Source organism: Convolutriloba macropyga, chromosome 10 (assembly GCF_964194025.1).
Source record: "Convolutriloba macropyga chromosome 10, txConMacr16.3, whole genome shotgun sequence".
Classification (NCBI taxonomy): Eukaryota; Metazoa; Xenacoelomorpha; order Acoela; family Convolutidae; genus Convolutriloba; species Convolutriloba macropyga.
In genome coordinates this window covers 3,590,554-3,603,919 of record NC_134477.1, presented here as the reverse complement: position 1 = coordinate 3,603,919, position 13,366 = coordinate 3,590,554, and the positions used below count along the sequence as shown (strand labels likewise).

General features: G+C 35.8%; 1 long non-coding RNA gene across 1 annotated transcript; it reads right to left on the bottom strand.

The window, feature by feature from the left end:
• Positions 1-2,199: 2,199 nt before the first annotated feature.
• LOC142348377 (uncharacterized) lies at positions 2,200-13,137 on the bottom strand. Its single transcript, XR_012760724.1, has 3 exons — positions 12,932-13,137; positions 4,370-4,699; positions 2,200-2,531 (listed from the first exon to the last, which is right to left on the bottom strand). It is a non-coding gene; the product is annotated as an uncharacterized LOC142348377 (long non-coding RNA).
• Positions 13,138-13,366: the final 229 nt, after the last annotated feature.

Genomic DNA, 13,366 nt, shown 5'->3' with positions numbered 1-13,366 from the left:
CAAAACTTTCAAGCACCATAATTTCCTTTATTCAACTCAACATTTATTCCTTTTTATGTGAAATCTAAATATTTTTAGCTTACTGTCATGCGATGTATTATTTTATGCCCTATATTTTTTTAATAAGTAATTATTATTTGTTACAAATTTAAACTTAATTGCACGAATATGAATGACATACACATCATGTTAGAAGATCTACGCTAAGTTGAGCAAACTCTTTAGGACCGAACAACAATTTGTGAAAAATGAATAAAAGGTTTAAAGTTGCTTTCCAAAAAGACCACAAATTTTCAATCCAAAGGGCTCCTAGAAAATCAGAAGACTTCAAGGTAGCTAATTGCAATGTGCAACGGTAAGCAGCTAACAGCAAAAATGTCTGATGGAGAACTTCTCAGTTAATTTTGTTTAAAATTTCAGAAACTCCAATTTTTTCGATGTTCCCAATTTTCGAATTAATTGTTTTGACTAGAGCCCGCAAGGCAGCTGTATTTGTCATAATTGTTTTCAGTTGAAACGCCTTCAAGTTTTTGAGAACGCTAGAGATTCTTGTAGGAAGCAAAGCTCAAATTGAACCATATTTAATGAAAAGAGATAATGAAAAGATTTTTAAAAAAAATAAGATTTAAGTCCACTTGTTTTCATTGCTGGTAACAATGACCAAATTTCCTTGACATCGGATTACACAGCCAATGAGTCCACCTGAAATCCAGCCGCTGACGTTCAATTCCGTGTATCATCGAATTAAGCTTGCACAGATCATGTACTCTTGTTACTACGAATGGGCAAAATGAAAATCTGGCAATTCTAATTCAACCTTGGTGGTTTTTGTTCTTTTTTTTAAAAAAAAACAAACACAAGAACAAATATCCCGAGAGTAAAAAATGTTTTGTTGTCTTGAGATTTTGAGGTGCGTCTTTAGGTAGTTAGGGGGGTTACTTTTATACTTATTCCACTGTACATTATGCAGGTTTTTAAAAGAGTTCCAGCTCTTATAATAATTACATCTGTTCAAATATTCAATCTGACAAAATCGAAATGCAAAGGCAGAATGGATAACGAAAAACATCCAATAACGTTAAATGCCAAATATTTTCAAAACTTGATATAAGTGTGGCATCAATTGCAAAAACTGATCTTCACCCGTACCCACAAAAAGCAAATAAATATAATTGCATGTAGCCATCAAAGCAAATGTTTGATATGTTTTATTTTCAAAAAAGCTCTCTGGTAGCTAGTTAAAAAAATTTATTTTTCGGATGGATGAAAACCTCGCAACATTATCCCTCTCAATGAACTGATATAAATATAGTTTACCGCATTGTTTGTAAACATGAGTGTGGGAACTACGCACAGCATGATGCGAGCCTTCTTGTTTAATCGGTAAGTATTTCCAAAGGCAACAAGTTTACGTTTTTCGGCAGTAAATTCCAGTCATATTCAAATTCGATATTTTGAAGATGTTTCATGAGAGCCAGAGTAACTGTTTTCTTCATCAAGCAAGTCTTATCGAAGCCAAACATCTTCAGATTATTGTTTTCTCTGCTGAGGTTCTTGAGTTCTGAATGCTCTAGGAAAAAGGATCTTGGATCGTAACTCTTATCACCTTCAAGTATCCTGCGCAAACCATTACAAAAATCAGATTCCGGCAGTCGACGGCCATGTTTAAAAGTATCCCAAAGAAATACTTGGTCCAAACAGAGAAACTCTAGAGATTAAAATTTTCTGAGCAAAAACAGAACAAATTGTAGTAAATCCAATGAATAAATCGAAGTACCATCAAAACTGATCTTCAAAAGTTGTAAACTTAACGATCTTGCAGAAAGAGCGTTGAGCAGATCCATACTGTAGTAACTGTAACTGTAAAAGATGTTAATATATTGCAAATTTTTGCAGCATGCCAAAAAGTACCGAATAAATTCAATTTCTGTAGACAAAAACTTACAAGTTGCAGGTAGACCAGAGAAATCAGGTTCGTTCTCTTTCACAGCTTGCTTGTTACCACGAAACTCAAAATAAACTAACAACGGAAAACACGAACTCACAATCTCGGGTAACTGCTTGATATCATCTTCCACAGGCTCGGTTATAAATAAGCTTTTAATGTGCTCAAACTTCTCAGTATTTATTGTCGAATCACATAAACTTCCCACAGCCAGACTTTTCAACATGGGCAAAGCTTTTAAGTTCCCAACATCGAGCTGTGAGCCAAAAATATTTAACACTGTCAAATTTGAATACGAGGAAAGCACTTTAAAGGCAGGTTGGCTCAGTCGGAACTCAACAGAAGTATAAAATGTCAACCCCGCGACCAACTTTGGATTGTCAAATGATGCCATAGAACCGAAAAAACAAAGGCTGACTTTAGAATTACTTGTCAGCTGAGTTCTTCTCAAGAATTCGAACAGGTCATTAATCATCTTTTGGTTTGCAGAGGGAAAATAAATGAACACATTTTTCAAATCATTAAGGAATAAAATTTTATTTTGAGACAGTACGGGTAAAATATTGAGATATTGTAACCAACCGGCCTAGTCGAAAAATGATGGAAAATTTTGAAAAATGTTTAAATTTTTTGAAAAGAATGGATAATTTATAAATTGGTAGATACTAATGCAAAATTTAGAAAAAAATTTATAAATTTTTCATCAAACAATTTCAGTGTTTTCTTCAACTTTTATTTTACTCAAGCAAAGGCCCTACGCATTTCACTTGTACTTGAAGCCATTCGAAAAATTTATATACTTTTCAAAAATAATGGATAATTTATACTTATTTATAAATTGGCAGATAAAACTTTTGTCAACTTTCGGCGACTCTCGCCGAATTTCCGCAACTTTTGCCGACTTTTTCAATTTTCGGCTACTTTTGTCAACTTTCGGCGACTTTCGCTGACTTTCGGCAACTCTCGCCGACTTTCGGCATCTTTTGCCGACTTTTTCAACTTTCGGCTACTTTTGTCAACTTTCGGCAACTCTCGCTGACTTTCGGCAACTCTCGTCGCCTTTCGGCATCTTTTGCCGACTTTTTCAACTTTCGGCTATTTTCGGCAATAGGGTGGGCGTTTTCCAAGGTGATTGTTGGTTATTGATTAATCTTGAAAGGATGGGATATTTTTTTGAGCATTTTTTTTTCAATATAAACAGCATAACATTTCCGAATATCAGAACTCCAAGAATATTTGTTGCTTTCGTTTGATTTACTGTTCGGTTAGATCTTATATTATAAGTGTTTTGAAATTATAATAGTATCTCTGGTGATTTTCAAGAGCTGGTCCTAAAAAGAAAAAAGGTAAAAAAAATCGCTCCAGTCTCAATAGGATGGGCGTTTTCTAAGATGATAATTATCTTTGATCATTGATTAATCTTGAAAGGATAGGATTTTTTCGGAGCAATTTTTTTTCAATATTAAACAGCATAAGATATTCGGAAATCAAAATTCCAAGAATATTTGTTGCTTTCGTTTGATTTACTGTTCGGTAAGATTTTATATTATAAGTGTGTTGAAATTATAATAGTATTTCTTGGTGATTTTCCAGTGTTGGTCCTAAAAAGAAAAAGGTAAAAAAATTGCTCCAGTCTCAATAGGACGGGCGTTTTCCAAGATTATTATCGTTGGTTATTGATTAGTCTTGAAAGGGTGGGATATTTTTGGGAGTAATTTTTTTTCAATATTAAACAGCATAAGATTTTCAGAATTCAAAATTTCAGAAAAGTTTGTTGCTCTCGTTTGATTTACTGTTCGATTTTGATTGTGTATTATAAGAATGTTGAAATTGTAATCGTATTTCTATGTATCGCCGATGGTCTGGTCAGTTTTATAAAGCTGAATTTACGTATTTTCTTTATCTAAGGACTTTTTTATTTGAGATTCATTTTTAGAGGCACCAGACTCTAAAATTGAATCTCAAATAAAAAAGTCCTTAGATAAAGAAAATACGTAAATTCAGCTTTATAAAACTGATCAGACCATCGGCGATTCATAGAAATACGATTAAAATTTCAACATTCTTATAATACACAATCAAAATCGGAAAGTAAATCAAACGAGAGCAACAAACTTTTCTGGAATTTTGAATATAGTTTCTGCTTTCTGTCAGAAACAGTTCAAAAAATGTCTGCCCTGGTTTGCAAATTGTTGCATTTTTTTATTTTTAATTATATATTAATATAACTGTTCGTAAATAGTTAATAAAATAATGGGTTAGTTTGCAAACTGTTTATAAATTACTGCATTAAATTATAAAAATTTACAAAATAATTGGAAAAGTTGCCAAAAGTTTTAAATTTTTATAAATATAATGCATCTTTTTTGCAAAAATTTATATATTTGTTCATAGATTTTTATAAAATATCCATTAATTTTCGACTGGGGTGTAATAAGATGAAACCGGATAAGAAGAGTCAAAAGAAAGAGATTTGAAACGCCAGTTGGTTTCCTTTGCCATAATGTCCATAAACCGAAAAATCCTTTCATTAGGAAATGAAACTGAACGAGAACTCAAACTTATCCCACATTTCAACTTCAACGTCATGCTAGTGATGACCCAATTCAAGTAAATGCAACAAGAACGCAAATTGTCCAAGTCAACCAGTGATTGTTTTAAGTCATCACCACTCCATACAAGTCGCAATGGCTCTGTATCGTCAATAAGATACTGACATATTAATTGGAGAAGGTGAAAAGGTAAATAACAGAGCTGCGAAGATGGATGGTGTTTCGGATCTTTTCAACATTAACCAAACCCCCCCCCCCCCTCCTTGTTACCCAGGAGACTTGCATCAGAGTGCTAACGTTGGATATAGGAAGAAACTTTGATACCTGCTGTCGTCTTCAAGATACAAGTGGCTTTTACGTACATGTTAACAACATAAGTCGCCCCGAGATACTTAGTGCCCCGACACGAAAGCGCTTGCGCCCGAAAGCTACGCACAAGGCAAGAGGGGACCAGGATTTATGTTTTAAAGTACTTAGAGAATCAAAGGGTAAAAAAATTAGGAACTTCGGATCTTTTCCGTTTGTGCCCCCCAGTACTTTATGCGCCCCCCAGTTACCGAGCACGTGCCATTATATAGTTAATCATCATGTAAAATTATGGCACGTGCGTCTGGGGGGGGGGGGGGGGCAAACAATATGGGCCCACTAAGCTGGGGGGGGGGGCACAAACGGAAAAGATCCGGAACTTCTTTGTCCACACTTGAGGAAAAATCAAACGTGAAATTTCGCTAGTTTGAGAGGGCGGCTATGTAAGAGCAATAATTAGCAAGCTAAATTAGACTTTGGAGGGCAACTCGGTTAGCCAGAAACTTAGCTAAATTTGCAGGAAAAACATTCAATTGCAAACGTGTTTTCCTCGTGCGATTCTAAGACATAATTGCGAACTAATTGACAAATTTGGCGCCACCTCGAGGTTTTAGTGCTCGATTTTTTTGTCCATGATTTGCTAAACAAATAACACTGCAGTCCCACATTATATACAGATGTCTTTATATTCTATATCCCAATTCCGAATTATTCTAACAATTTTTGATCTAAAAAAGATGATGACAACAGAAAACAAAAATTTTACAAAACAACTAAAAATTCAATAACTTGACACTAAGATGTACTGCTATCTGCTTAATTGTCTAATTTGTGGTGACCGGTGGTTCTCCGTTAGATTAGATCTGATTTGAAGTTTAAAAAGCTGTATCAATCGTTCTTTACAGCGCAGTAATTACAGCGCTAGAGAGACGCTCAATTAGCCAAAACCTTGAAATCACTAACAATGTCCCCAACACCGTTCACGTGCAAAAACTTCTAACTAGGCAGGGGTTCAAACCCGCTACGTCTCGGTTGCAATTCGAGGAAATAGATCACTACGCTATACGTCGCTCACCAATGCTCTTACATTAGCAACATATTTTTTTCTGAATGCGTGCAATTCAAACAACTCAAAAAAATCAAAAAGACAAGCGTCAGAAGATATCACAGTCCTATTCGCGAAGTGATATTAAACGAATCTACAAAAAATGGTGAAGCAAAATATTTGCTCAACAAAACATTGTTGCAAAAATTGCTCCAAGCTTCATTCGAGACTTTCTTCTCCATTCACAATCTACTATCATGGTAGATCCAAAGTCCACCAAACAAGTTCAATAATCTCGCCCCTTCGGAAAAGCTGATAACCAAATATGGTTGAGCATCATTTTTCAATACACTTACAGTGTGCCAAATCGGTAGGAACAAAAAATTGATTGAATGCTTCCGGACGAAATTTGAAACCATTATTGTAAACGTTTATGTCTTTTTTAATTAAAAAAATTAGTTTGAACGTATTTCTCTACAACATTCTTTCAATTTCACTTCTCGAGTGAAACTTTCTCGCTTCTCTTTTCGATTTTATGAGTGATATGACTTGCACTGATTCAGAAATAAAGTCGGTTACTTAAATAAAACCCATTCAGAGATGAATTCTTGCGAAATTCAGAAATTAAATTTTTTGCTTCAATAAAAACCAACTTTGACCGAAGTAGAGAAGTCGACGGTTTGAACCCCTCCTTAAATAGAAGTTTATGCACCATAAAAGTAAAGTATGATTTTTTGAGTGGTTTGAATTGCGCACCTTCAGATATCAAGTCTGTTGTTAAAAAAAGCTTCAGAAAATAAATCTGTTATAAATATGAAAGCTATTCAGAAAATAATTTTCTTTCGCGTCAAAAATACAAGGCGTCAAAAAGTCGCCAGCAAAGTGACAACGCTCCAGCAAAATTTCTGCATAAAAAGACACACACATGCTCACAATAGTTGCTTCAAGCTTCGTTAAAGAACAATTAATCAATAAGTTATTTTATCGATTTGGCGTACTATAAGTGTAATGAAAAACAATGCTCCACCCTAAATGGCTATCAACGCAATCGCCTGAATTAGGTTCAATAATGTTCGCTCCTTTTTAATTAAAAAAATTAGTTTGAACGTATTTCTCTACAACATTCTTTCAATTTTACTTCTCGAGTGAAATTTTCACGCTTGTCTTTTTGATTTTATGAGTGATATGACTTGCACTGATTCAGAAATAAAGTCGGTTACTCAAATAAAACCCATTCAGAGATAAATTCTTGCGAAATTCAGAATTTAAATTTTTTGCTTCAATAAAAACCAACTTTGACCGAAGTAGAAAAGTCGACGGTTTGAACCCCTCCTTAAATAGAAGTTTATGCACCATAAAAGTAAAGTATGATTTTTTTGAGTGGTTTGAATTGCGCACCTTCAGATATCAAGTCTGTTGTTAAAAAAAGCTTCAGAAAATAAATCTGTTATAAATATGAAAGCTATTCAGAAAATAATTCTCTTTCGAACATAAAACCCTGATTGAGAGAGGAAAATAGCGCAGTGCTAAACGTCCCGGACTCGCAGACTAGAGGTCACGGGTTCAAACCCCTCCCTGGTCCAAAGTTTTTGCGCCATAAAAGTAGATTGCGAGCGAAGAAATCAAGTCTGTTGCAACAAGAAAACAAATTTTCAGGGAAGTATAGGGTATGTGCTAATGCCCCCGATCCAGTCGTGGTTTTGCGCCCCCACCTAGTTAAAAGTTTCTGCGCATAGAAGTTGACTGTGAGCAAAGACAGGTTTATTATTTTAAAGGCGGAAGAAATTAAACACAAACCCACTACCTTTGCACGAACTGCTCTAGAACAACTGGCAAGGCTAGCTAAAGTTTCATTCCATGGGCTGATAGTTAAACATAAACCGAAGAAGGTCGGACGAATTGCCATCGGACAACTAGCGAGGCTAGATAAACTTTAATGGTGCAAAACCTTTTTTAACCAAGGAGGTTTTCGAACCATCGACCTCCCGATTGCCCGTCGCCGACATTAACACTGCGCTATACTTCGCTCACAATTTCGTTTATGATAGCAACAAACTTAATTTGTCTTGAATTTCTCAAACTTAATTTGATTTTTTCAAAAGACTTAATTTGTAAATCGGTTTTATGTCAGCAACAGATTTAAATTCTCAATGCGCGCAATTCAAACCCACACAGAAAATGAAAAAATACAAAGCGTCAAAAAGTCGCCCGCAAAGTGACAACGCTCCAGCAAAGTTTTTGCATAAAAAGACACATACATGCTCACAATAATTGCTTCAAGCTTCGTTCAAGAACAATTAATCAAGCGTTTATTTTATCGATTTGGCGTACTATAAGTGTATTGAAAAACAATGCTCCACCCTAAATGGCTATCAACGTGATCGCCTGAATTTAGTTCAATAATGTTCGCTCCTTTTTAATTAAAAAAATTAGTTTGAACGTATTTCTCTACAACATTCTTTCAATTTGACTTCTCGAGTGAAATTTTCACGCTTGTCTTTTTGATTTTATGAGTGATATGACTTGCACTGATTGAGAAATAAAGTCGGTTACTCAAAGAAAACCCATTCAGAGATAAATTCTTGCGAAAGTCGGAATTTAAACTTTTAGCTTCAATAAAAACCAACTTTGACCGAAGTAGAGAAGTCGATGGTTTGAACCCCTCCTTAAATAGAAGTTTATGCACCATAAAAGTAAATTATGATTTTTTGAGTGGTTTGAATTGCGCACCTTCAGATATCAAGTCTGTTGTTAAAAAACAGCTTCAGAAAATAAATCTGTTATTAATATGAAAGCTATTCAGAAAATAATTCTCTTTCGAACATAAAACCCTGATTGAGAGAGGAAAATAGCGCAGTGCTAAACGTCCCGGACTCGGAGACTAGAGGTCACGGGTTCAAACCCCTCCCTGGTGCGAAATTTTTGCGCCATAAAAGTAGATTGCGAGCGAAGAAATTAAGTCTGTTGCAACAAGAAAACAAATTTTCAGGGAAGTATTGTGTATGTGCTAATGCCCCCGATCCAGTCGTGGTTTCGCGCCCCCACCTAGTTAAAAGTTTCTGCGCATAGAAGTTGACTGTGAGCAAAGACAGGTTTATTATTTTAAAGGCGGAGAAATTAAACACAAACCCACTACCTTTGCACGAACTGCTCTAGAACAACTGGCAAGGCTAGCTAAAGTTTCATTCCATGGGCTGATAGTTAAACATAAACCGAAGAAGGTCGGACGAATTGCCATCGGACAACTAGCGAGGCTAGATAAACTTTAATGGTGCAAAACCTTTTTTAACCAAGGAGGTTTTCGAACCATCGACCTCCCGATTGCCCGTCGCCGACATTAACACTGCGCTATACTTCGCTAACAATTTCGTTTATGATAGCAAAAAACTTAATTTGTCTTGAATTTCTCAAACTTAATTTGATTTTTTCAAAAGACTTAATTTGTAAATCGGTTTTATGTCAGCAACAGATTTAAATTCTCAATGCGCGCAATTCAAACCCACACAGAAAATGAAAAAATACAAAGCGTCAAAAAGTCGCGCGCAAAGTGACAACGCTCCAGCAAAGTTTTTGCATAAAAAGACACACACATGCTCACAATAATTGCTTCAAGCTTCGTTCAAGAACAATTAATCAAGTGTTTATTTTATCGATTTGGCGTACTATAAGTGTATTGAAAAACAATGCTCCACCCTAAATGGCTATCAACGTGATCGCCTGAATTTAGTTCAATAATGTTCGCTCCTTTTTAATTAAAAAAATTAGTTTGAACGTATTTCTCTACAACATTCTTTCAATTTGACTTCTCGAGTGAAATTTTCACGCTTGTCTTTTTGATTTTATGAGTGATATGACTTGCACTGATTCAGAAATAAAGTCGGTTACTCAAATAAAACCCATTCAGAGATAAATTCTTGCGAAATTCAGAAATCAAATTTTTTGCTTCAATAAAAACCAACTTTGACCGAAGTAGAGAAGTCGACGGTTTGTACCCCTCCTTAAATAGAAGTTTATGCACCATAAAAGTAAAGCATGATTTTTTGAGTGGTTTGAATTGCGCACCTTCAGATATCAAGTCTGTTGTTAAAAAACAGCTTCAGAAAATAAATCTGTTATTAATATGAAAGCTATTCAGAAAATAATTCTCTTTCGAACATAAAACCCTGATTGAGAGGAGGAAAATAGCGCAGTGCTAAACGTCCCGGACTCGCAGACTAGAGGTCACGGGTTCAAACCCCTCCCTGGTCCGAAGTTTTTGCGCCATAAAAGTAGATTGCGAGCGAAGAAATTAAGTCTGTTGCAACAAGAAAACAAATTTTCAGGGAAGTATTGTGTATGTGCTAATGCCCCCGATCCAGTCGTGGTTTCGCACCCCCACCTAGTTAAAAGTTTCTGGGCATAGAAGTTGACTGTGAGCAAAGACAGGTTTATTATTTTAAAGGCGGAGAAATTAAACACAAACCCACTACCTTTGCACGAACTGCTCTAGAACAACTGGCAAGGCTAGCTAAAGTTTCATTCCATGGGCTGATAGTTAAACTTAAACCGAAGAAGGTCGGACGAATTGCCATCGGACAACTGGCGAGGCTAGATAAACTTTAATGGTGCAAAACCTTTTTTAACCAAGGAGGTTTTCGAACCATCGACCTCCCGATTGCCCGTCGCCGACATTAACACTGCGCTATACTTCGCTCACAATTTCGTTTATGATAGCAACAAACTTAATTTGTCTTGAACTTCTCAAACTTAACTTGATTTTTTCAAAAGACTTAATTTGTAAATCGGTTTTATGTCAGCAACAGATTTAAATTCTCAATGCGCGCAATTCAAACCCACACAGAAAATGAAAAAATACAAAGCGTCAAAAAGTCGCCCGCAAAGTGACAACGCTCCAGCAAAGTTTTTGCATAAAAAGACACACACATGCTCACAATAATTGCTTCAAGCTTCGTTCAAGAACAATTAATCAAGTGTTTATTTTATCGATTTGGCGTACTATAAGTGTATTGAAAAACAATGCTCCACCCTAAATGGCTATCAACGTGATCGCCTGAATTTAGTTCAATAATGTTTGCTCCTTTTTAATTAAAAAAATTAGTTTGAACGTATTTCTCTACAACATTCTTTCAATTTCACTTCTCGAGTGAAATTTTCACGCTTGTCTTTTTGATTTTATGAGTGATATGACTTGCACTGATTGAGAAATAAAGTCGGTTACTCAAATAAAACCCATTCAGAGATAAATTCTTGCGAAAGTCAGAATTTAAACTTTTAGCTTCAATAAAAACCAACTTTGACCGAAGTAGAGAAGTCGATGGTTTGAACCCCTCCTTAAATAGAAGTTTATGCACCATAAAAGTAAATTATGATTTTTTGAGTGGTTTGAATTGCGCACCTTCAGATATCAAGTCTGTTGTTAAAAAACAGCTTCAGAAAATAAATCTGTTATTAATATGAAAGCTATTCAGAAAATAATTCTCTTTCGAACATAAAACCCTGATTGAGAGAGGAAAATAGCGCAGTGCTAAACGTCCCGGACTCGGAGATTAGAGGTCACGGGTTCTAACCCCTCCCTGGTGCGAAATTTTTGCGCCATAAAAGTAGATTGCGAGCGAAGAAATTAAGTCTGTTGCAACAAGAAAACAAATTTTCAGGGAAGTATTGTGTATGTGCTAATGCCCCCGATCCAGTCGTGGTTTCGCGCCCCCACCTAGTTAAAAGTTTCTGCGCATAGAAGTTGACTGTGAGCAAAGACAGGTTTATTATTTTAAAGGCGGTGAAATTAAACACAAACCCACTACCTTTGCACGAACTGCTCTAGAACAACTGGCAAGGCTAGCTAAAGTTTCATTCCATGGGCTGATAGTTAAACATAAACCGAAGAAGGTCGGACGAATTGCCATCGGACAACTGGCGAGGCTAGATAAACTTTAATGGTGCAAAACCTTTTTTAACCAAGGAGGTTTACGAACCATCGACCTCCCGATTGCCCGTCGCCGACATTAACCAGTGCGCTATACTTCGCTCACAATTTCGTTTATGATAGCAACAAACTTAATTTGTCTTGAATTTCTCAAACTTAACTTGATTTTTTCAAAAGACTTAATTTGTAAATCGGTTTTATGTCAGCAACAGATTTAATTTCTAAATGCGCGCAATTCAAAACCACACAGAAAATGAAAAAATACAAAGCGTCAAAAAGTCGCCCGCAAAGTGACAACACTCCAGAAAAATTTTTGCATAAAAAGACACACACATGCTCACAATAATTGCTTCGAGCTTCCTTCAAGAACAATTAATCAAGTGTTTATTTTATCGATTTGGCGTACTATAAGTGTATTGAAAAACAATGCTCCACCCTTAATGGCTATCAACGTGATCGCCCGAATTTAGTTCATTAATGTTCGCTTCTTTTTATTTAAAAAAAATAGTTTGAACGTATTTCTCTACAACATTCTTTCAATTTCACTTCTCGAGTGAAATTTTCACGCTTGTCTTTTTGATTTTATGAGTGATATGACTTGCACTGATTCAGAAATAAAGTCGGTTACTCAAATAAAACCCATTCAGAGATAAATTCTTGCGAAATTCAGAAATCAAATTTTTTGCTTCAATAAAAACCAACTTTGACCGAAGTAGAGAAGTCGACGGTTTGTACCCCTCCTTAAATAGAAGTTTATGCACCATAAAAGTAAAGTATGATTTTTTGAGTGGTTTGAATTGCGCACCTTCAGATATCAAGTCTGTTGTTAAAAAACAGCTTCAGAAAATAAATCTGTTATTAATATGAAAGCTATTCAGAAAATAATTCTCTTTCGAACATAAAACCCTGATTGAGAGGAGGAAAATAGCGCAGTGCTAAACACACACATGCTCACAATAATTGCTCCAAGCTTCGTTCAAGAACAATTAATCAAGTGTTTATTTTATCGATTTGGCGTACTATAAGTGTATTGAAAAACAATGCTCCACCCTAAATGGCTATCAACGTGATCGCCTGAATTTAGTTCAATTCAATAATGTCGCTCCTTTCCACTGGGCGGCGGGGAAACTGTTGAAAAGATCCGTGAACTCTGAGCTCACAAGAGATCTAGGTGCAAAATGTCTCGCAAAAAATTGAGATGGTCGTCTGATTAAATTCCTCGTTGTGAAGGTGACCGTTTCTGCAGGCAATGATCTAATGATCGAAGCCGAGCTCAGATGTTCCATTATAATTCCACTGGTTGTGTATCTCTACGCAGTAATCAAGTTGCTTGCCTCTCTCGCTTAATAATCAGCAGAAGAAAAAGGGGAACAAACAAACCAACCAAACAAACAAACAAACAAACACACACACACACACACACACACACACAAAATATAAATATCAGCTAACTGCATATACTGCTAAAGAATTAGAGCTTAGAGGACTCGAAACTACTATCTCCAGAACCGTGATCAGGCATGCTACCGTTGCACCAGAGCTCTGCTGAAGTAGCAACTTTGTTAGCTTGATATACCACAAGCTGGGTTATTACA